The sequence below is a fragment of the Nansenia antarctica genome (genome assembly GCF_963989245.1).
Source record: "Nansenia antarctica genome assembly, chromosome: 10".
NCBI lineage: Eukaryota > Metazoa > Chordata > Actinopteri > Argentiniformes > Microstomatidae > Nansenia > Nansenia antarctica.
The window spans coordinates 16151068-16174505 of NC_137680.1; the positions used below are offsets into that span (position 1 = coordinate 16151068).

The 23438-nt window shown below is 45.2% G+C and overlaps 1 protein-coding gene across 1 annotated transcript in view; it reads right to left on the reverse strand.

Annotated features, from left to right (window-relative positions):
- ncalda (neurocalcin delta a) overlaps window positions 1-22486 on the reverse strand; it is a 47422-nt gene extending 24936 nt beyond the window's left edge. Inside the window, exons 1-4 of the mRNA XM_080540895.1 lie at window positions 22387-22486; window positions 19138-19230; window positions 18567-18657; window positions 5519-5592 (exon numbers count right to left, since the gene is read on the reverse strand). The gene's annotated coding sequence lies outside the window, so the exon portion shown is untranslated. The remainder of the gene's footprint in view (window positions 1-5518; window positions 5593-18566; window positions 18658-19137; window positions 19231-22386) is intronic.
- Between the last annotated feature and the right edge of the window lie 952 nt (window positions 22487-23438).

The following is a 23438-nucleotide window of genomic DNA, read 5'->3' on the forward strand; positions in this document are numbered from 1 at the left end:
GAGTCTAGAACCCTTGACAGTTACATACTGGACCTTTAACCTTCTCTAAAGACATCCATAGTATGAAGTGCTACCAGCTTGGTTTCAGAAAGTGTTTTTTGCATCGGCCTATTGGCTGTTTGTTATGCTATGTTGGGACTGTTGGATGAGGATTTTCTAGGGCACAGTGCTTTTCAAAAACAAAGGATGAGGGCACTTCAGGGGGAACTATTTTGGGGTCGACCCCCCCTTTCCTCATCCCCTCCCCCTCCCCAAGCTGTGACTATGGACAACTTTGGTACCATTACTTTCCTAGCAACTCATTTGAATAGCATCTGCTGGGTGGCTGAATGGAGGGAGTGGGGCCCCGGCCAGCGGGGTGGAGGTGGAGGGAGGGCAAGGCCTGACCAGAGAGCAGTGCTTGTGCATGGGTATGGGTATGGGGGACTGTCACGACAGGCTGTGGGTGGGGGAGGGGAGACAGAATGAGGGAGGGAGGGAGGGAGGGACGGAGGGGGAGAGAGAGAGGGAGCAAAAAGAGAAAGAGCAAGAGAAAGTGAGTGACAGAGAGAGAGAGATAGTGACCGAGGAGGAGAGAGATTGGGTGTTAGTTAAAGGCCATACTAGGACAAATGAGTTACTGTGGCTCAGCTGTTACACAGCAGAACAGAAACACGAACACTCAACGGCTGAGGACATGTAAATAAAATAAATAGGAGTTATTGTCAGGCGGCGAAGGTGAATTATTTAGACTGAGGCTGCAGCCTGGGGATTAAATGGGTCTGTAAAGGATATGGATATGGAACAGGGACAGGCGGGAATTCCTCCTGAATGGCACCAAGACAACGACTCACAGCGGTTTCATGCAAAAGGAAGTCAAGAGAGACAAACTTTTAAAAGAAAATCTTAGAAGTGTATGTTCTGTTCTGATATGAGACTAGCTACTGAATAATTGAATTCACTTTTTTCCATTCAGCATAATCTGTCAACATCCAACTATAGTCAGTCAATATCAAAAGGACAGAGCTGACAACAAAAGGCAGAAAATGCTTTTATGAAACGCCAAACATGCTGTGAGCAAAACTGACAACAACAATTTATCAAAACTCCAGACAGATGTACAGAGATGTCATTTCACCCTCCAATGAGTCATTCTCACAAACATTTCAGAAAACCACTCCAGGGGAGTATTCCATCAATGTCGCTAAAGGAAAATCTAGGCTTATTTTGATAAGACTTGCGTGACTTATAAGAAATAAGCCTGGATTTTCCTTTAGCAACATTGATGGAATACTCCCCCAGGTGGTCTAATCACGACACCTGGGTCGTATTCAATACGTACCAAAAAGTGGCAAAAGTTTTGCAACAGACTATTTTACCAGAAGTTTTACAATAACAACACTTTTTAGTTCCAAAGCCATTCATCCGGTTTTCTCATTAATAATGAGCTATTATGTTTGTCTAAACAGAGGCTCCAGACGTTAGATAATAACAGATTACAGATGGATAATCGCCCGAGAGGGGAATGCCCCAGGCAGCTAATGAGGTTTGATTATGGCTTATCTAACCAGGCGGGCACACACGGGGGGTTATATATTATCTAACCAGGCGGGCACACACAGGGGGTTTAGATATGACATATTCTAGTCTGAGGAACAGGGGCAGCCACAAGCTCCGACCCACAGACACACACAGACTCTCTCACACACACACACACACACACACACACACACACACACACACACACACACACACACACACACCTTTCAGCGGGAGACAGGCACCCAAACCCTTTTTAGGAGCACTTGCTTGGGCTCACCCTATTTACAGAATGAGCTGAAGTCCATGACCATGACACAATGACTACTACCCCCTCTAAGTATAAATGCCTCTGGATGGATGCCCTGCTGTGGACTCCTACAGAGACAAGCAGAGAAATGCCTCTGTTATTCATTCCTCTCCCCTGCCCAGGGAGAGAGAGCGCGGGCACATAGAAAAGGGAATTCAACTCCCATCGCAGCATATGGAGCCCAGAGTTTACCCGACAACAGTCCAGCGTGTGTGCGTCACACGGTTCCGCCTCAGTGGCTAACACGATAACGACTCTCTGGTTAGCTGAGGCAGGTGGAGCTATAGTATTCCTATAGGGGTAGGAGGATACACCTTGGTGCAGGTCTGGTAGAATCCTGCTCTGCTGCTCAGCAACGATGAACACCAGAGGGACTCTCTCTTATCACTTCAACCATTCCTCTCTAGCCCTTCAGTCACCACTCCTGGGCAGTACATATATACACATGGCAGGGCGCAGCGTGCCACTCCATTAGACTGGCGCATCTTCTTCAGCCCTCTCCGCCTCACGTGTTGAGTCACTGAGAGACAGGAGGGCCTGAAACGACGGAAGGCACAGGGGAGTGCTGCACCACCTGTTGGAGTCAGTGAGTGCATATCTGTTACGCCGTCGTAAACAGAGAACTGGGTTGTTCCTATATGTGCCATGTTTTTTTTATTGCATGACTCGTGAAGTGCCCCCTCGTCCCTTGGCTTAGCAGCATGTTATTTAAAGGGGGTGAGCAGACGTCCTGTTAAGTGATCGCCTACATAGAGAGTGCTCTGGCCCTGGTCTGGAACATTCTCTCGACAACATCTGCCGTTTACATTTTTTGCGCGGGGGGGGGGAGGATTGTGGGTAGGCGGATGAAAAGCAGACGATGAGATATTCCTTCTATGGTGGCGTGACGTCAGTACGACAGGGTCCAATGGAGAGGATTAAGCAGGTCCGTCTCAGCCAGCGGCGGGTATTAGAGGAAGCAGATTGAGGGATGGAGCAAAAGAAAAGGCGCATTACGGGCGCTGACTCATTCTGGATCCATTGTTACTCCCTGATGTCTGCGGGAAATGTATTCGGGCTCGGCCTGTTCTTGCATATTTATGATGTATTGACATGGAGGGTTTGAACGCCGCTTGTTTGTCTTTCAAATGCCGGGCGGGAGAATCCCGAGGGTGAAAACCTGAGAGCAGCCAGCCGTCGCAAATGAGTTTTCAATCTCAGACGCTTCTCAACCAGCAGCCAAGACTGCCAGCCATAACATTACATTAACCTTAACCCTGCAGGTGTCATAAACGCAGGTGAAAGCCTTTAAAACGGGACATGGGATTACAGTCCAGCTGTCGTCTCGACACTGGGATTAAGTGACATCAACGTCTCTAAAGGAAAATCCAGGCTTATCTTTTGATAAGGCTTGCGAAATGTATCCAAATAAGCCCTGATTTTCCTTTATCGACGTTGATGGAACACCCCCCTGGGCAGGACATCAGAGAGGTTTGATGGATGACTGCTAGAATAGAATCACAATTGGAATTACTGGCTCAGATCAGCATGCTGAAGCATTCCCTCGTGGTGTTCCTAAACACAATTACTCAGTCAAGTCAGTCGGTGCAATATCTTATGAATCCGCCTATGCGTGAGCACGATGAATGCAGACTATAAGAGCATGTATTCTCTGCCATCAACACACCTGAGGCAGAAGAATGGCAGCAGCCCTGCTCAACAGCACAGCCTTACTCTTTACTACTGTATGGAAAGAAGGAGAATCTGTCAGGAGTGTGTGCAGGTCAAATAAAACTAGTTCTACAGGAGCGGAGCAGGGGAGGTTGGGGGACGTGGACACGGAGGACAGGCTCATTGTAAGGCATGTTTTGATACCGTTCCTTATTCCGTTCCATGCGTTACGATGAGCCCGTCCTCCGATTTCTACCTCTGCCGGCATCCCCTGGAGGTTATGCAGACTGACTAAGCCGTGGAGGGCCCAGAGCGAGACCCGGGTGGCGCCAGGCAGCACGCTGTACCCCTGGAATATGTCACTGACCCCCAGATCCCCGGTGGAGTAACAGGACCCCCCGGCCCCTTCGTGGCTGCCTCTGAAAGCATCAGCGGTGTGGTGGCTGTGGAGGAGCATGGACCACTGGAGTGGACATGGGGGGAGGGGGGGGGGGGTTCCCTTTCAAGTGTTCCGTCCGTCCCAGGCCTGTCATCACCTCTGAGGCATTTGGTACCAAATAGGAGACACAGACATGATGCCTTTGGCTTTTAGTGTGTGTGTGTGTGTGTGTGTGTGTGTGTGTGTGTGTGTGTGTGTGTGTGTGTGGTATAAAAAGAGGGACAAAGATTGATGCCGTTGGCTGGAATCTCTCAGGTCGTCCTGTATGATAGGTGACAGGAGCAGACCGCTGCCTTCCCCTGGGACCTGTGAAAGCACGCGGCAAACGTACCACACGGTGGGGGCCTGACCGCCACACACTCCTGTAGGACTCCACCATAGACACTGATTAATGCTCATCATCCTTAAACTAATACATCCTTAAGCTAATACGGTGTCACATCTTTATAGAATAACAAATAATGCAGTCATTGTAGAATAACATGTAGTGGGTTTCAGGGCGTTTTTGGTGGCGTAGCACACTAAGGCGTCAGCAATGTAACCACAGGGTCCCCGGTTTGATTCCGTCCGTCAACGTGTCCGGCATGTCATCCCTCCTCACTCTCACCCATCCTTCCTGTCAATCTCTACTCTCTCCACCCCATTAAGGCAGAAATGCCATAACATTTTTTTTTTTTAAACAAACATAAAAAAATATGTAGTGGGTTAGAGTACATAAATTCTCCTATAATGGAATTCTAGTGGCAAAGACAGGCATTCACAAAACACTCTAAATTCCCTTGATTTTAGAAGGACTCTTGGTCACACAGGCAGACGTCATTTGAGGGGAGTTCAGTGGTTCCACTGAGCCCTGTGACCTTCCCTTTGTATGAGGCTGTGAGCCGTCATTTGCCCTTGGTGGTGTTGTAGTGGGCCTCTTCAGTGGAGGAGCAGCAGCTGTCCCTCAGCCTGAGAGCCCTCTGTGTGTGTGTGTATGTGTGTGTGTGTGTAAGGGGGAATGGGGTCTACTGACATGCATCTCCGGTTTGAGACACACACACACACACACACACACACACACACACACACGTTCTCTCTCAGAGATGAGTAATGAATGCATGAGCGGCAGCTTGCGTTTGGGAGGATCTCAGGGCCTGGGAACTCGGGGGAAACCACACCGGGCCTCCCCCCTGAAGATCTCAGAGTCATGGGAAACAAGAGCGTGCTGCAACCAAAGGGCTCTTCAACAGCTTAACCACTTGCAAGGGAGGCCTTTATGTACAACTGCAGGGTAATGCACATAACTAGCTATATAGCATTGGAAAAGCCACAGACAACAGAGCCATATCGACCACAGCTTACAGAACAGTTGGTTGCCTATTTATATACTGTATCGTTCTGAGAAATGTCCATCTGCACTGGCCACATGGCACGAACCCAATTCCAAAAAGATGGGATCTTATATTTTTAAAAAAGCAAGAAAAAGCCAAATCCATCTGCCCCGCAGTTCATCACCATGGAACAGAATTACATAACCCATTCTAGGCCTCCTATTGTTTGTGTTGCACTGAGCCGATGCGTAAATGTCCGTATCTGTGACAAGACGCGTTAGTGACACCGACCTGTAGGATGGACTCCTGCTCTCTTCCTCACGGCTCAGAGGGACGCCCTTCCGCCGGCGGGGTCACAAACCGATCTGAGGAGATATGAGAAGAACAAGAAGCTTTAGTATGAAAAGTGGGGACGAATTACCCAAGGCTTACCCAGGCTTCCGTTTTCTCTGGAGGAGAGGGGCGTGGAGGGGAGGGGGAGATGAGACTCACATTGTGAGTCATTGGATTACAAAACGGGATGATGTGACTCACTCACAGATACGGTACACATTTCAACCAATCTGTTTACTGTTGTGATGGCCAGGTGCACACAAAATAGAAGATGCTGCTATGACAAACGCCTCTATCAATGGTTAGCCAATGTGCTTCTCCACACATGATGATGGAGCAGCCAAAGGAAGAAATATAATAACTTACGTTTTATGGTAATGCTGTGTCAACACAATGTTAATTGGTCAAACTAAGTGCCTGTTTGACGTATGGTTATAACATCTAAAGAATATTATGAATCTTATTTTACTTATTGTTATTGTGATTTTGTATTTGAATGCTGCAATGCCAATGTTGAGGAACCAAAGCCAACTAATTGTACTCTCTCTGTACTTGTACAGAGTCATAGAAAAAAGTGATTGTAATAAAAGCGATTCTGATTCTGAATAGATTCAAAGATGTAATGTGTATTTTATTTTAAAACTCATTAATTCAAACATAATTGGACACATTGAGAACAGCATTTCAAGTGGCACTTGAGCACATAACCTGTTCTCTCCAATTACAGCACTGCAATGAATGTTTAAAATCAAGATTAGCTTTATCATTTCTGATCTGAACTATTCTCACTTAATGAGTTTGAAAGAAAAATATTTGTGAAAGCCCTTCACCTCACTCCGCGAGTTCCTGAAATTCGTGCCCTTTCATTTTCCTACGCAGTCTCCAAAACATGAATCTTGTCACAACACACGGCTTGTTAACCTCACACTCAGCAGCCAGAGAAGACTCCAAAAAGGGGACACACATTTGGAGCTGTGAGGATGGCCAACTGGAAATAACGAGAAGAAAATGTCACAGACATACGACACAGATCATTTTCTTTCTCACCCCAGCTGAGAGTCCACTTCACCAGTGGTGGTGAACAATCCGGTCCCAGGAAATGACAAAAATAATTAACCCAAGGTCAGAGGTGAGGTCATTATTTCTATTTGGTACAGAATCTGGAAACTGCTGAGAGATAAAAATTATAATAATTCAACATCAAATTTTTCCATGTTATTTGTTTGAATTTCCCATGCAGTAGCACTGTATCACTGTATCTAGAGAGAGAGAGAGAGAGAGAGAGAGAGAGAGAGAGAGAGAGAGAGAGAGAGAGAGAGAGAGAGAGAGAGAGAGAAGAGAGAGAGAGAGAGAGAGAGAGAGAGAGAGAAGAGAGAGAGAGAGAGAGAAGAGAGAAGAGAGAGAGAGAGAAGAGAGAGAGAGAGAGGAGAGAGGAGAGAAGAGAGAGAGAGAGAGAAGAGAGAGAGAGAGAGAGAGAAGAGAGAAGAGAGAGAGAGAAGAGAGAAGAGAGAGAGAGAGAGAGAGAGAGAGAGAGAGAGAGAGAGGAGAGAGGAGAGAGGAGAGAAGAGAGAGAGAGAGAGAGAGAGAAGAGAGAGAGAGAGAGAGAGAGAGAGAGAGAGAGAGAGAGAGAGAGAGAGAGAGAGAGAGAGAGAGTGCAGTCACCCAGATGAAGGCTGTTCCAGGATGCTCACTGGTTGAACTGGCTGACCTGATCCATAACCCCAGCCTGAGGCGTGGAGGGACAGCAGGACAGAGAGGTCTTACACAACAGGAACAGTTGACCTGTCAAGGGCTAATGTTCCAGTGCTGTAACCCTATGTTTGTTCGTTCTCTCTCTCTCTCTCTCTCTCTCTCTCTCTCTCTCTCTCTCTCTCTCTCTCTCTCTCTCTCTCTCTCTCTCTCTCTCTCTCTCTCTCTCTCTCTCTCTCCACAAACTGCTGCTGGGGCGCCTCTACTGCTCTCATCTCTTTCTTTCTCTCTCCCCCTTTCTATCTCTCTCTGCCCCCCTCTTTCCTGTCTGTCTCTCTCTTTCCTGTCTGTCTGTCTCTCTCTCTCCCTATTTCTCTCCCTCCCTCTCTCTTCATCAGCGGTCTGTCTCCGCCAGCTTGTGTCTCAGAGTCATGCTTGTCTGCCCTCAGACAGCAGGTAGCTGTAGCTGTGCCTCTGGCTCAGTCATAACAGGGGTCTGTACACCTCCTGTCCTCTCTGTCCAGGCCCCTTTGTACTAAGTCCAACCACCAACCGAGTCAGTGAGATGAAGGGACACAAAGGCTTTTATAGGCGCCCTGCTGCTGAAATGATCCATTGTAGAAGAGGCAATTTTAGCATTTGAGCGATGGCAATTTGATTCAAAAGGACTGAAAGACATGTATTAAAAAGGAATTGAACAAAAGCTAATACGGTATTTAGGATGTTTTTTTCCCCCCTGCGTTTGTCCGTCTTTGTCCCCTCAAACCTCACTTACACACAACACACACACACACACACACACACACACACACATCATGGAACAGAGAGAAAACACACCCATGCGGTACCTCGGCAGCACGTGTCTGTGGCGGGAACGTCTGCTGGACTTTCTGCTTTTCCACTGCCAGCGTGTTTGTCCAGCGGCTTGGCTGCGAGCTGCTACAGCCAGCCCTATCTTTGTACATTGAGTTCGCCTTCAATAATGGCCGTCAATAGTACTATAATGTTTCATTTCACTTCATTATAAATTGTTCGGGGTTCAGTCTCTGCTGTCATCCATTATGATGAGTGATTCGAAAAGTGAAACGTTGTTTATAACAATATATATTATTATTATAGCATAGGTGGGATAGTGGAAGTTTTGATTATTAAAAAACATATTTACAGATATAGCCATTGAAACTGCAGTGTATTTAGTTGGTATGATCATTTTCAGGTCGGCGGCACGCAGAAAAAATAGGCGAGCCTCCTATTCTCTAGCTCGCGTGCCGCGGCAGCCAACGTGATAGGCACGAGAGGCGTGCCTCTCAGGGCTTGTATGCATGCTCTAACCCCTTAACATGGCCGCCGAAATGAAACTGACACGCGCCACTGAGGTTCACGCATCGCTTTGGGCCTGAGTCACTATTATAAGTGATGGAGGAGACTCTTTTTAAAGTATTTTTTTATTTCTATTGCCAGCAACACAGTGTTAATCCAACTGTAAGCATCAAACAACTATGAATATCTTAGGCTGAAACTTTTCTAAATATTTTTCTTTCACACAGAATTGGAAAGAGTGTTTTAAGAGACCAGTTGGTGTTTTACCAGACAGACGAAGAGCAGCGCACATTGTTTAAGACACAGAGAGCTTCAAAACAAAGGCTGACATTAAGATACAATCTGATTCATTGCTTGGTCTATTAATAGCCCTGAACACCAGTAAAACACACAGCAACCCACTGGGCCTACTAGGGAGACATGACAGGAGCATAGGTTTATTAGAAATCGTAAATGTGTATCTTAGTTTAACACAGCAAATGCTCCTGTGTTCCTCTTAAGCCCTAAAGAAAAACGGTGCTAAAAAAATACTACCTTACTGCATCCCTATGGCGACGGGCACAATGGCACCCTCGACTGCTGCAGCACATAGATGACGCTGACTTTCATGGCGACCAAATATAGGGCTGGTGATCACAAGCATATTAGCTCCCTGAGGAGTGTGACAGCAGACTGACCATGTGAGGCTGCGGACGGCTGTTTGTACCACGCTAGCTGCTTGTACCACGCTCGCTGCTTGTACCACGCTAGCTGTTTGTACCATGCTAGCTGTTTGTACCACGCTAGCTGCTCACCGAGGCCTGGGGTGACGTGACGGGGCCCCCAGGAGCCCTGGGTGAGGGTGTTGACACAGGCAGGGAGGCCTGTCCGGCGCCAGCTCTGAGGGCACAGTGTTGACACCGTTTACACAGGGATAAAAAATGGTGGGAGGGAAATCCTTTTCAATTCAGGAAGTCTTTTAAAACTACAGTTCAATGCCTTCCTTCTATTTACATTATAATGTAAATAACCCACAGAATATACAGAATACATAATACAGATATATTGTTTAATTTGATTGAAAAATCATTGAAAATTAATGCTTTTATTTAAATTGCCTAATTGGAATTCAATTCACTACCGTCATTTAGGGAATTGAAAAGGAATGTGCCACAACCTTGGTCTACCCCCACTTGCATTCCCAGGCCAGGATATACAGTACAAAACACTCTCTACTGGATCAAGTAGGGGACGGGTAGGGGAAATGCAAGATGCTATAAGGCTGACAGATTTGTACTGGGGGATAGAGGAAAAATCCATCCAAATGCATTCAAAACATTAGACCATGTGATGAATGTGTTCAATCATGGCCCTTTATTTCCCCTGGTATGCGGGCCTGGTTTAACTCAGGGTTATTTTAATACTGTTAGTTTGCTGTGAATAAAAAGACCCATGTCAGGGAGAATAATGAATGGTTTTTGCTAAGACATATTTCATACGGCACTTCCTGCAATAAGAAAAACATCATAAAGCCCAGACGTTCTGATTCATCCAAACCAACAGCCGTACATGGGCCGTGACATTTGGCCCCAGAGCCATACTCGTTAATCACTGGGGGGGGGGGGGGCGGTAATGAAACTGAAAAATCTACCACTAAAAACAAAGGAATTTGCCAAATTCAGAGTTCAATGAACTCTACGCTGATCATGTGGGATACTACAATACAATGTAGTCGTAAGAATCAGGAAAGAAAGCAGTTTCCTTTATTCCTCTCCACCTTGACTTACCATTTCCATTGCTTTGTATGGATGGATCAAACAAACAAATGCATTTGCAGCACTTTTTTTCAAAGACAATTATCTCATGGTGCTTTACAGCATGAACAATAGAAAACAATAAATAGAATTCAAACAATATCAACTAACAATGAACCATAGATACCAAAAAAGCAAGCCACAGAGGGGAAAAACACAAAGGGCACAGCGGCAAGTAAAAGCCCCTTGGGAGGAGGAAACCTTGACATGACAGCTTCATCTAGCGTCTCTGCAACATCTCTGTACCTGCCTGGGACCGTCTCCCCATAGAGGGGGTTCCGAGTCGGTAAACACACGTAATATTTTCCATCTCCATGTTCTAAACCTGTGCATTATCTCACTGACGGGAGACCACAACGTTTGCATTGAAACCATGGCAACATGTTGTGCATGTGAAAGGTGAGAGCCAAACATTGGCTAGGCCTAAAGGAATTCACAGCTGCAAATTAATTAAATCTTCTTAAAAATATATATTTTTAATATATATATACAAAAAAGAAAAAAATGGCAACATCACTTAAAGATAAGGCATTTCATTACCAAAACACCTTCCAATCATTTCTTAACTGATAAGCGAGAAGGTAGAATTTGATGGATTAAAGAAATCCATTACAAGGCTCTATGCTGAGCTTATCACACAGATATCACAATGGCACGATTAAAAATCTCACTGCAATGCATCATCTTCTCAAGTAAGTCCCTCGGGGCGGGTACTTGACGTGCCGATGTGAGAAAGCATGAGTCACACGCTGAGATGACCAATCTGCTCCTTAGCTAGGCCGTTTGGCCACTCGCGCTCGCGCTCCCACCCGTCACATATTAATAACTCGCACGACAATCTGACCAAACCATCTCTCTGTGCGAAGACGAGGATACTGGATACCTGGTGCTCTTTCTGAGATGATTGTGTATGAAGAATGATTCAGACAAAGAGACAATGGGCATAATGCACTCATCTCTGAGGACACTGGTCGTGCCAGGGCTGTGTGGGTGTCTGGTAGAGAAACATGCACCCTCGATGGGCCTCAGAAACGTGTGCCCGATTCGGTATACACTCCTACGTGTCCTTCCTCCCTCTCTCTCTCTCTCTCTCTCTCTCTCTCTCTCTCTCTCTCTCACTCACACTCGCGGCAGACCGGCTGTCACGATTTCTAGCCCACTCATCAGCCCCGCTCCTGTAACCAACGCTCCGGGCAACGTTCATCCTCCAGTCTTCCATCCCTCCTTCTCGCTGGGTGGTAAACTGCAGATAAAGGGAAAGTGTGGTACAGCAGTGTGTGCGTTCACCTGCATCAGTGGAGCAGTGCCTCTCTGGACATATATGTAATAAATGCAAAAAAGCATTCATGTGTGACTATCTATCTGGGACACGACACACGTGGCCAATACCGGGATGGATACCACTTCTATTATGTGACGACATTTCTAAAACAAGGAGTTCATGCTCGGAAATCAATCCGATAACAGCTCCAATCAACACATCAAACAGCAAATGGACAGGATGTGCTGCTGTCACTGCAGTGGATTTCTATCGAAATGGATGATGGGTGTCAAGATAAGCAGATCGACCGTGCGCCTGACACGCACCTCTAGGGAAAATGGAACACGTCTCTCTATTCAAAGTATATGGCTGACTATGAGCCATTACACACACTGCTCTCAAACTATAGATCTATACATGCATGCATGACCTTAAATTGCCAGCCACGTTTTACATTAACCTCTACAGGAAAGAAACATGTTTCCACAGAGATCAATACATTCTTTAATACTACACATTTCTCATGGGAGTGTCAAAGATGGAAAACACATACTTCCAGAGATTGAACTGATTAACCCAATCAAGTGATTCATATATGCAGCATGAAGAGGGCCTGACCTTGACACGTGTGTTCCACCACTAGCCGTCGGCGAAGAGAATGCCCCTCTGTAGGCTACAGAGAGAGGCTCGCTCCAAACTAGCTATTGACTATCTACACTAGGCTCAAAGTCGCAGGCTAGCACTTCGCTCCAGACTCAAAGCGTTTCCGTGTGCTGTCAGGAGCCCTATGTTCATTCCGGGAATGCCACTGGAGTCTGGACTCCGGGCCAGCGCAGGGTGTGAAGCCAGAGCCTGTCAGTGCATCTCAGCCACCCAAGTTCTCAACTCTCAGGATAATAACTCACTAATGCCAGCACCTTTTCTTCTTACTATCCGTCCTTTCATCGATGGGTTCATGTCCTGTTTGTCGTCATAATAACAAAGTGCTGTTATTGCTTTCTTTCTGCGTTTTACAAGGTCTCAAAGCTCTTTTGCGCCAGTGTGCTCACCATACATTGTCGATCAATGAAGAGGTGATACCTGACGCCTTTAGCGTTTGGTCTCGCCTCTGCAACCGGCTCAGTGCAACCGTATGTAGCGGATATAGCATTCTGAACTTCTGTTTAAGTGTCTGTGTGAGTGTGTGTGAGTGGGAGAGGTGGCACTGCGAGGTCCGATAGGCCTCATAATGATGGCTAGCAGCTGTTGGACGGGATTAGTCACACATCCGACGCTAGCAACACGGCCTCCAAAAACAACATCCCAGATTAGCTGCTGTTATTTACTTTACCACGCTGGTTATATGGGAAGAAGATTCAAGATCTGTTTTATTGGGGAGATTGTGTTCCACCCAGTAGCATCAGGATCTATATCAGCCAATGGCCGTTCTCTACACACCCTAGCATCTTGGGAGTGGTGGTGAAGATTTCGGCATTCAGTGCAAACAGATGGAGACAAGTCATGGACAAAACAAATAGATTCAAAATAGACTCAATACACCATACAAAATAGACTCAGCACACCATAGTCAATCACCACATGGCTGACATAAAAAAACATTCTGCAAAATAAATTGAATACATCACCTAAGCAGCTACCCTATCCTTTTTGGGTCTCTGATGTGCTCCTCTGTAAAATGGAGTAGAAGTCAACTGTAAAGCTTGAAAGGAACAGCTGAAAGCACAGCCTTATTATTATTATCCCAGCACGGCTTTGCTGCACAAACAATAACAAGTGGAGATGTTCGTAACCGCATGCCTGAGATCACTGTCTGGTGAGTGTCGCCAAGCGTCCGGAGCTCCATGGTGAATTGGGAATGTCGGAGAGAACCAGATACGTCCAAAAGCCCAGCCTGCAGTCCTAACGGCAACACATTCCCAGTGAGCTTGGGGGGGTATTCCATCAACGTTGCTAAAGGAAAATCCAGGCTTATTCTGACCACAAATCAACATTTTCTGTAAATTTTCTATAATTTTCAATTAGCAACGTTGATGGAATACCAACCCAGACACGCCGGGATGTAAATAGACTCACACAGGTGTGGTCTACGTTATTAAACTGGTGATAACACAAACACTGCTATAGAACATTTCATCCTTTAGAAGGTGGAGGACGAAGTGTTTTTTGCTGGATCTAATAATCGCCACCTCTCCAGAGTGTCCACCACACACGCCACTGAGACCGAAGCGGATGTGGGTAGAGATCCAATCACAGGAAACAGTCTTACAACAGGTGTAAATTGGTTCATGGAGACTTTGAAAGACACAATTACCTTTGCCCCCCCCTCCCTATCTGTTGGGAGGCTTATGCTACAGGTTGGAAGAGACCACTTTCACTAACACAATGGCGTAGAGTTTGCTGTTTACTACTAAATAACTACACAGCTTTTGAAAATGGCTGGCAGAGCATGCCTATTGTTGTCCCCCCTGTCACTGCCTGATAATGTATTGCCATTTAAAGCTAATGCTATTGTGAGAAATACAGACTGCAATTATCTGGAGATATTACATTGTACATCAAAGAGAGAGCCAGCGAGGGAGAAAGAGAGAGAGAGGGATTGAGTGTTTAGTCAATAGCTCTTCATCATAATTACACCAGGGCTAGTTTGATGTTCAACAGCAATCATGACCGGACAAAAGGAAGAAAAAAAACCATCTCGACTGGAACATTCAGTATCATCCTTGAAAACCTTTCAGCCAGTTCATGATCCTAAAATAATCGATGTTGGCTCACTCTTGACCTTTTAGAGTCCGAGGCATTCCAGCCAGCTGGTGTGTCGAGATGACATTTGAATGGGAGCTGAGGGATGTGGGTTCCAGGCAAGGCCGACACTTGGGTGAGCCGAGGATGCGTTGGTGACCTGTGAATCCCCCAAAACAGATGTCCTGGGACGTGCTATGTAATGGAAACAGAAGAGCTGGTACGGTAGCACGGGAGAGGTCAGCGGGGGACAGCAAGAGCTGCTCATTTCCGAACGATTAAGCTGCGTGCCAGATACCATCTTGGACTATTTCAGTGGATCGTAAAGACAGAGGGGGGACAGCTTTATTCTCAGCCTTACATCTTTCATGCAACAGGTTGGGGCTTTATAGGATAGAGCGGCCTTCTCACATTCTAAATACGTATGTTGAAGAGACAACTAATAAATAAATTCAAATTTGGAAAGCAGAAAAGGGGGTGCTGGCATTTCACCGAGCACTTTGACGAGCGTGTTAATGTCACAGGCTCACTGGGGTCTCTGTGCCTGTCAGTGTACATACTTGTCACGACTCAGAGGTCAGAGCCTGGGGCCTGACCAACCAAGAGGGCCAGGTATCACCACTCAGTCATCCACAGACTGCTGCTCTGCACTACTGGTCTGCCCCCCCCCCCCCACCAACCACACCCAAACCCCCACCCACCCACACACACACACACCCACACCCACACCCACACCCACACCCACACCCACACACACACACACACACACACACACACACACACACCATTACAACCGCCATGGGTAACCTAAGCTCATATGCAAAACGACAGGTATGCTTTTTAAAGTACACAGAGGAGACATAGAAGGTGATAATAGAATGGCTAGCATCATGCCAAAGAGTAAGAAACAATGCAAGTCTCAATGTACAGAAGTTATGATTATTCATTAGGGATGGGCCGATTGGATTTGACACCAATCAGAACCTGCAGATTTTCTTGCTAAACATGATCTTACTTTCATTTTGTCCGTTACAGTGAACCCATCTATGAACAGGAGCCACGATCAAAAAAACACAAGCCACATTTCTCTACAGTGAGTTGTCGTTGGCACTGCTTGCGTATGTACAACAAAATGTCTATGCCTGGCACTTGGGTATATATGTACTGTATACAATGGAGTAATATTCTGAGGACTTGTCTCTAAGCAGATCGCATGGAAGCCAGAGGCAGAGAATGCTTTTTCCTCCTGCAGCTGTGAGAGAATACAAGGGGGATGGGGCAGCGCAGGGCACGCATGCACACACGCACACACACACACACAGATACACACACACACACACACACACACACACACACACACAGATACACACACACACACACACACACACACACAGATACACAGACATAGAAACGAGAGGAGAGAAGCGATATCTGTTATTTTTCGCCTGTTGTTTATTCATTCACTTTTCCTTAAGGATAATAAAGTGGATAAAGTGACGGAACATTGTTGGCAGTTGTTTTCTCCAGGGAAACTTATTGCCTAAGCAATCCAGCTTGTGTTTCAAACTGTCCAAGATTTACTCTACTGTTGATCTGGATGGCTATAGCTCATATCGCCTCTTCCATCTCAGGTGGGTGAAAAAGTTCAGCTTCGGGCCTAAGATACTGGGGGCCTTCTTCAGAAGCACAACCAAAAGCATCCTGACAGGCTGTATCACTGCCTGATACAGGAACTGCACTGCCCAAAGCTGCTGCAAAGGGTAGTGCGGACAGCCAAGAAGATCAGCAGTTGGGTGCTTCCCTCCATCCAGGACATCTACAGCGACCAGTGTGTCAGTAAGGCCCTCAGGATTATCAAAGATCCCAGCCACCCAAATCAGAAACTGTTCGAACTACTGCCATCGAGGAAACGGTAACCTACCCTCTGGGCTAAAACCCAGAGGATGTTGAACAGCTATTTCCCTCTAGCAATAGAAGGAATCGAAATAGAAGGCAAAAGACTGTCTCTCCCAAACCATCCCCACTGCATTAATAATATATGTGTGGTGGCCTGGGAAAACCCTTCACATGGTGGCATTTTGACATTTCCATTTTTTAATATTTCCATAAATTAGAAGTTCTCAGCTATTCATAACTGGTTGAATGACTGAGATAGCCCTTTATTTTAAAAAGTTATGAGCATTTTAATGTATCATGTCAAAAAAAGTGAAAGGGGAGAAATCCTCCCCTTTCTCCTCCGGGTCGGGGGAGGAGCCTATGCAGATCGGCCGGTCTCGTTTGTCTGCTTGTGATGCGGTGTTAGTCTGCTCGCCTCGTCGGTATGCGAGGGACAGATCCATTTGTGTGTCTTCTAGTTAAGATTTTATTACTTTATGCTTATTGTGAGCATCAGTAAACTGGCAATAACACAGGTGGAAGTATCGTCTCTCCTTTCGCTCATGTGTGTGTGCGTTGCTTAACTGAGAATGAGACATGTTCAACGTGACGTTGTTTCGCTAGCAAACTACCCACCACAAAAACATAAAAATAAGTACTTTCTCTTTTGTTTTCTTAAAATGTTTATTCACCATAATGTAGTATGGAGTTCAAAGTACTAGAATACCACATAATATCAAAATCGCCAAAATCGCGATTTCCATCTATTTTTGCTCTTTGCCACAAACGAACGCCAGCGACATCCGACGGGTTTTCCCAGGCCACCACACATATATTATGACTACCTGCACACTACCTGATTTTTTGAATGGGGCAGCCCCACTCACATTTTATTGGACAGATATAGTGAAGACAGACAGGAAAGTAAGGAGAAGAAGGGAGCGAGGGCATGTCAGCAGGGGCCGGATTCGAACCCATGCCGACATGGGCATATGTGCGCACTGTAGACCGCGGTGACCACCCCAGGCCACTGTACTGCTCCATATCTGTACCATATTGCACACCGTATGATAATGTATTACATCTCATTGCAACCTGCACAGCATTTTTGCACCACCTGACTACTACTTGAACTTCCTGTACCGTATCATATCTGAACTATATCATTGCATGCATGCATACTGTATGATATTGCATTTCATGTCATTCTAACCTGCACAGCATTTTGCACTACTGTTCTACAGCAACACAACTGGTCCCGCTGTAGTACAACTACTATCACCTTATCACCTCATCCTACTTGTTTCTATTTTCACCATACTCATTTACTTTATTCTATTATTGTTGATTTTGTATACTGTTGTTATTGATGTAATAAAAGCAATTCTGATTTTGATAATTTGCATGACTGCTATATTACTCAATTACCGTTAGAGCTTATTTTAAACAGTTATCCATTGAGCTCAGCATTCTTTAGTTTTGTCTCTTTTATGTTTCATTATTAGATACTTAGAAAACTGTCACAAATCTTCCTGGACAGTAAGTAGGTGCATATAGATGCTTAACTTTCATTGCAAACAAACAAACCCCAACAGACGGATATCGGTATGGGCAGAAGATCGGAAATCAGTCCCAAAAAACATATGTAATAATATTAAACCACAGATTCTGCTAACAGAATTATCCTGTTCCATTGTGGAAAGCGTGGTGAAAACTGATGATCCCATTGGATCTCAGTGCTAGTGGTCCTCTCCTCTCTGACTGGGCGAAGGCTGTGGGGGGATGATAGAGTGGCATACCTCCAGGTGAGGGGGGGTATCCACCAACCTAACAATGGAGGGCCCAAGAGCAGCAGTCACATGAGTCCATTGAACGCCTACCAGTGGGTTTATCTAGCTAGCACAGGCAGTGGGACTGACAGGCAGAGCCAGGTCTCTATCAATAGCTAGACACCTGAAAGGCTCAGAGGCAAACAGTTCATTGGCAAATTAACTGGTTATAACAAGTAGTTATAACGAGTAGTTATAACAAGTAAAATAATGTGATATTCTGATACGGGATGCAGGCGTACTCTACTCTATAATATGCTGTTCATAAATAGTTCCAGCATTACAAAAAAGAATGGCCTACTACATTGCTGTCAACAACCCTTTTTCATACTGATTTTTATTTTATTTAATACGTGTATACAAATTGTATAAGGCTGTACAGTAACAGTTCACATTCCATTCATGAGTACTTGTAATAACGTGATACTAACTTGCTGTTACATAGTAATTACTTTAACGGCATAATACAAAAAGACTGATTTAGGCGTTGTCCCCTTTACCTGGTGGAACTGTGCTCTGTGCTCTCTGTGACAGAGGAGGGGTGTCCTCCTTCATCCACGGGTTACCTCAACAGTACGTGTAGTACAGCACCTGGAGGAAGAGGGAATCACTGGCTTAAAACTGAGCTTCTCTGTATGAAATGAAACGAATGAGATTAAAAGCGTCTGCTAAATGGCAAAATGTAATTTATTTTAATTTTGAAAAAGTTAATCAAATAAATGGGGAATCAAAACACAATACTACAATTAAATTTACAGTCATTTGATCTCAATCAATTTGTTAGACCAAGTGTGTGCTGTCAATCACTTGCTGAAACGAATTGTATTCCTGCTCAGCCCTTAGAAATACTGATCTGGGTATATGAGCATATGAGGGTGGGTAAGTGAATGTACAGCTTCAGCTTGAGACATGCTGTAGGCCTGACTGTGGCCCAGCCCACTGACCTGCAAACCAGAGGCCCTGGTCAATCATAAGACCGTCTCAATGGAAGTTCATGTGTCTGTCAGGCAGGGGGTGCGATATTAATTCAGACGCCTGCCCTGCTTCCATCACAAGTTCAACATCACATACCTCTCTGTGTGTTCAGCCTGATGACACTGATTTGAGGTGACGGGAGTATCACTGCGCTTGACTCTGGCCCAGGTGTCTGATCATCTGTGTTTTCTGTAGAACGTAATGACACAGAAACAATGTGAGGGGAAAATATCTGGCACCGGAAAACACAGAGGTGAGACCTAACACTCAGTTTTAGTGACAGCAACACGTAACAATCCCCAAAGAATTCCCCATCTGCTTCTAATTAGTGTGTGAAAATCAAAACAGCCTGGGCAGACACAGAGATTGTCTTGGCTATATTGTGGGTTTTTGCTAGCATAACCCTGAAAATATTAAACAAAGGAATAGAAATATGTGTCTTTAACTTTGATGTCTATATCCCTCCCATAACAATATTTTAAATAGTCTGAAAACATAATGATGTAATGGGTAAGTTGACACATTCACAACCCCTAAATCAAATATACATCTAAATGTTATAAACTAGCCTATACATTTCCCCCCTTTTTACACGGTTCCAACCACCTGTAACACAATGACAGGGAGGATAGGAGAAGTGTGACCATTAGCCAGACAGACTCTATAGTATTGTAGCCCTAATTAAATCCACGCGTATCGGATTCACATTCCTAGAACCAACCGATAGTTGAGTGAACATCGACAGAGGGATGAGAGACTAGAGATGAGAGACTAGAGATGAGAGATCAGAGATGAGAGACTAGAGATGAGAGACCAGAGATGAGAGACCAGAGATGAGAGACTAGAGATGAGAGACTAGAGATGAGAGACTAGAGATGAGAGACCAGAGATGAGAGACTAGAGATGAGAGACTAGAGATGAGAGACCAGAGATGAGAGACTAGAGATGAGAGACTAGAGATGAGAGACCAGAGATGAGAGACTAGAGATGAGAGACTAGAGATGAGAGACTAGAGATGAGAGACTAGAGATGAGACTAGAGATGAGAGACTAGAGATGAGAGACTAGAGATGAGAGACCAGAGATGAGAGACCAGAGATGAGAGACTAGAGATGAGAGACTAGAGATGAGAGACTAGAGATGAGAGACCAGAGATGAGAGACCAGAGATGAGAGACTAGAGATGAGAGACTAGAGATGAGAGACTAGAGATTAGACCAGAGATGAGAGACCAGAGATGAGAGACCAGTGATGAGAGACCAGAGATGAGAGACTAGAGATGAGAGACCAGAGATGAGAGACTAGAGATGAGAGACCAGAGATGAGAGACTAGAGATGAGAGACTAGAGATGAGAGACCAGAGATGAGAGACCAGAGATGAGAGACCAGAGATGAGAGACCAGAGATGAGAGACTAGAGATGAGAGACTAGAGATGAGAGACTAGAGATGAGAGACCAGAGATGAGACCAGAGATGAGAGACCAGAGATGAGAGACTAGAGATGAGAGACCAGAGATGAGAGACCAGAGATGAGAGACTAGAGATGAGACCAGAGATGAGAGACCAGAGATGAGAGACTAGAGATGAGAGACTAGAGATGAGAGACCAGAGATGAGAGACTAGAGATGAGAGACTAGAGATGAGAGACTAGAGATGAGAGACTAGAGATGAGACTAGAGATGAGAGACTAGAGATGAGAGACTAGAGATGAGAGACCAGAGATGAGAGACCAGAGATGAGATACTAGAGATGAGAGACTAGAGACCAGAGACTAGAGATGAGAGACTAGAGATGAGAGACCAGAGATGAGAGAGTAGAGATGAGAGACTAGAGATGAGAGACTAGAGATGAGAGACTAGAGATGAGAGACCAGAGATGAGAGACCAGAGATGAGAGACCAGAGATGAGAGACTAGAGATGAGAGACTAGAGATGAGAGACTAGAGATGAGAGACCAGAGATGAGAGACCAGAGATGAGAGACCAGAGATGAGAGACTAGAGATGAGAGACTAGAGATGAGAGACTAGAGATGAGAGACCAGAGATGAGAGACCAGAGATGAGAGACCAGTGATGAGACCAGAGATGAGAGACTAGAGATGAGAGACCAGAGATGAGAGACTAGAGATGAGAGACCAGAGATGAGAGACTAGAGATGAGAGACCAGAGATGAGAGACTAGAGATGAGAGACTAGAGATAAGACCAGAGATGAGAGACTAGAGATGAGAGACCAGAGATGAGAGACTAGAGATGAGAGACCAGAGATGAGAGACTAGAGATGAGAGACCAGAGATGAGAGACTAGAGATGAGAGACTAGAGATGAGACCAGAGATGAGAGACTAGAGATGAGAGACCAGAGATGAGAGACTAGAGATGAGAGACCAGAGATGAGAGACGAGAGATGAGAGACCAGAGATGAGAGACTAGAGATGAGAGACTAGAGATGAGAGACTAGAGATGAGAGACTAGAGATGAGAGACCAGAGATGAGAGACCAGAGATGAGAGACTAGAGATGAGAGACCAGAGATGAGAGACTAGAGATGAGAGACCAGAGATGAGAGACCAGAGATGAGAGACCAGAGATGAGAGACTAGAGATGAGAGACCAGAGATGAGAGACCAGAGATGAGAGACTAGAGATGAGAGACTAGAGATGAGAGACCAGAGATGAGAGACCAGAGATGAGAGACTAGAGATGAGAGACTAGAGATGAGAGACTAGAGATGAGAGACTAGAGATGAGAGACTAGAGATGAGAGACTAGAGATGAGAGACCAGAGATGAGAGACCAGAGATGAGAGACTAGAGATGAGAGACCAGAGATGAGAGACTAGAGATGAGAGACTAGAGATGAGAGACCAGAGATGAGAGACCAGAGATGAAAGACTAGAGATGAGAGACTAGAGATGAGAGACTAGAGATGAGAGACTAGAGATGAGAGACTAGAGATGAGAGACCAGAGATGAGAGACCAGAGATGAGAGACTAGAGATGAGAGACCAGAGATGAGAGACCAGAGATGAGAGACTAGAGATGAGACCAGAGATGCCCTCGGGGAGGCTTGGCTGTGCGTCGTGGATGCAACATTGTCGTAGAGAATAGCTAACGAGAAAGTAACTTTATCACCCGATAAATATCATTTAAATAAATAAATAAATAAATAAATATCATTTAGTTTGAATTTAAATGCGGTTATTTGCCTAACTGGACGTTTAACATTTAACGTGCCAGATGTGCAGCAGGAAAACAACAGCAACTCCAACTTCCTATGTAGCTATGCTAACTGGCTAACCGGTTAAGAGGAAGGAAACAGCAGCTATCACACTGCTCGGGGTTTAGGAAAACTTACGAAAGTCCAAAAATGTGGACGAGCCTGGTCCTCTTGAATTGACAAGTACTTCGCAAACGGACAAAAACACTTCAAAACAATAGACAACACGTGCTTCAACAGGTGTCAATATAGTATTCCTAGCCACCCTGCGCGTTTGAGCCCGTCTATAGAAACGTAAACGTTAGCTAGACCTAGGGTGCGTTCGTAAATTTGCTCTGAGAGCGCCGGAGCGCACACTGGGTACAACGTCATAGAGCGACCGAGTAATTTTGATTGGACGAGAGGCATTCCATGAGCGCTGCTCAGATTTCCAGAGCGAATTTACGAACGCACCCATAGCTGTTGTCCTGTATGGGCAACGTCATAGGATGCCTGGGTGTAAAGAGGGTGGAGCATCACATTCATATTAATTCGTTGTAGGTTTCAACAGACATGCCCTAACCGACGTAAATACTACTTCCACTGAACTGCAACTGGCCCCAATAACTGTAAGTGGCTGTTGAATAGGATTTATCACTGTGCTAATTTAAAGTTGGAAATTAATCTGGTTACTAGTTTGGGAGTCTTTTGGATTTCCCCATTGATTGGTATCTACTGCCATCTAGTGGTCCAGCTCTTCATTACTACTCAGGGGCGCCTGCTGTGCTAATACTTATCGACTCACTACATTATCATTGACATGGCTGTTACATTGCAATTTGTAATTGCTCTGTAATTACATAGAAATTGTATTGAGCCGCTTTTATTATTACACAATTGGAATAGAGACAGTTTTTAAATTTTATTTAAACGTGTCTAATAACAAAACATGATCAACTCCAATAATGCCAATTATTACAGAGTGAATCTTTAACATCAAAACTTACTTTGAAAATAAAATGACCAAAAGGACAGTGCAAATCTCCAGTGCAACAATTTATTGATTAGGGCTAAGTTGTTTGTGTGTGTGTGTGTGTGTGTGTGTTCTACAAATTCTACAAAAAGTGTAAATGCATTTCAGTCTATGACCAGGCTTAATCTAGGAGGACATAGTAGTAGTCGTCGTCCTCTGCGGAGAGCTCACAGCAGCA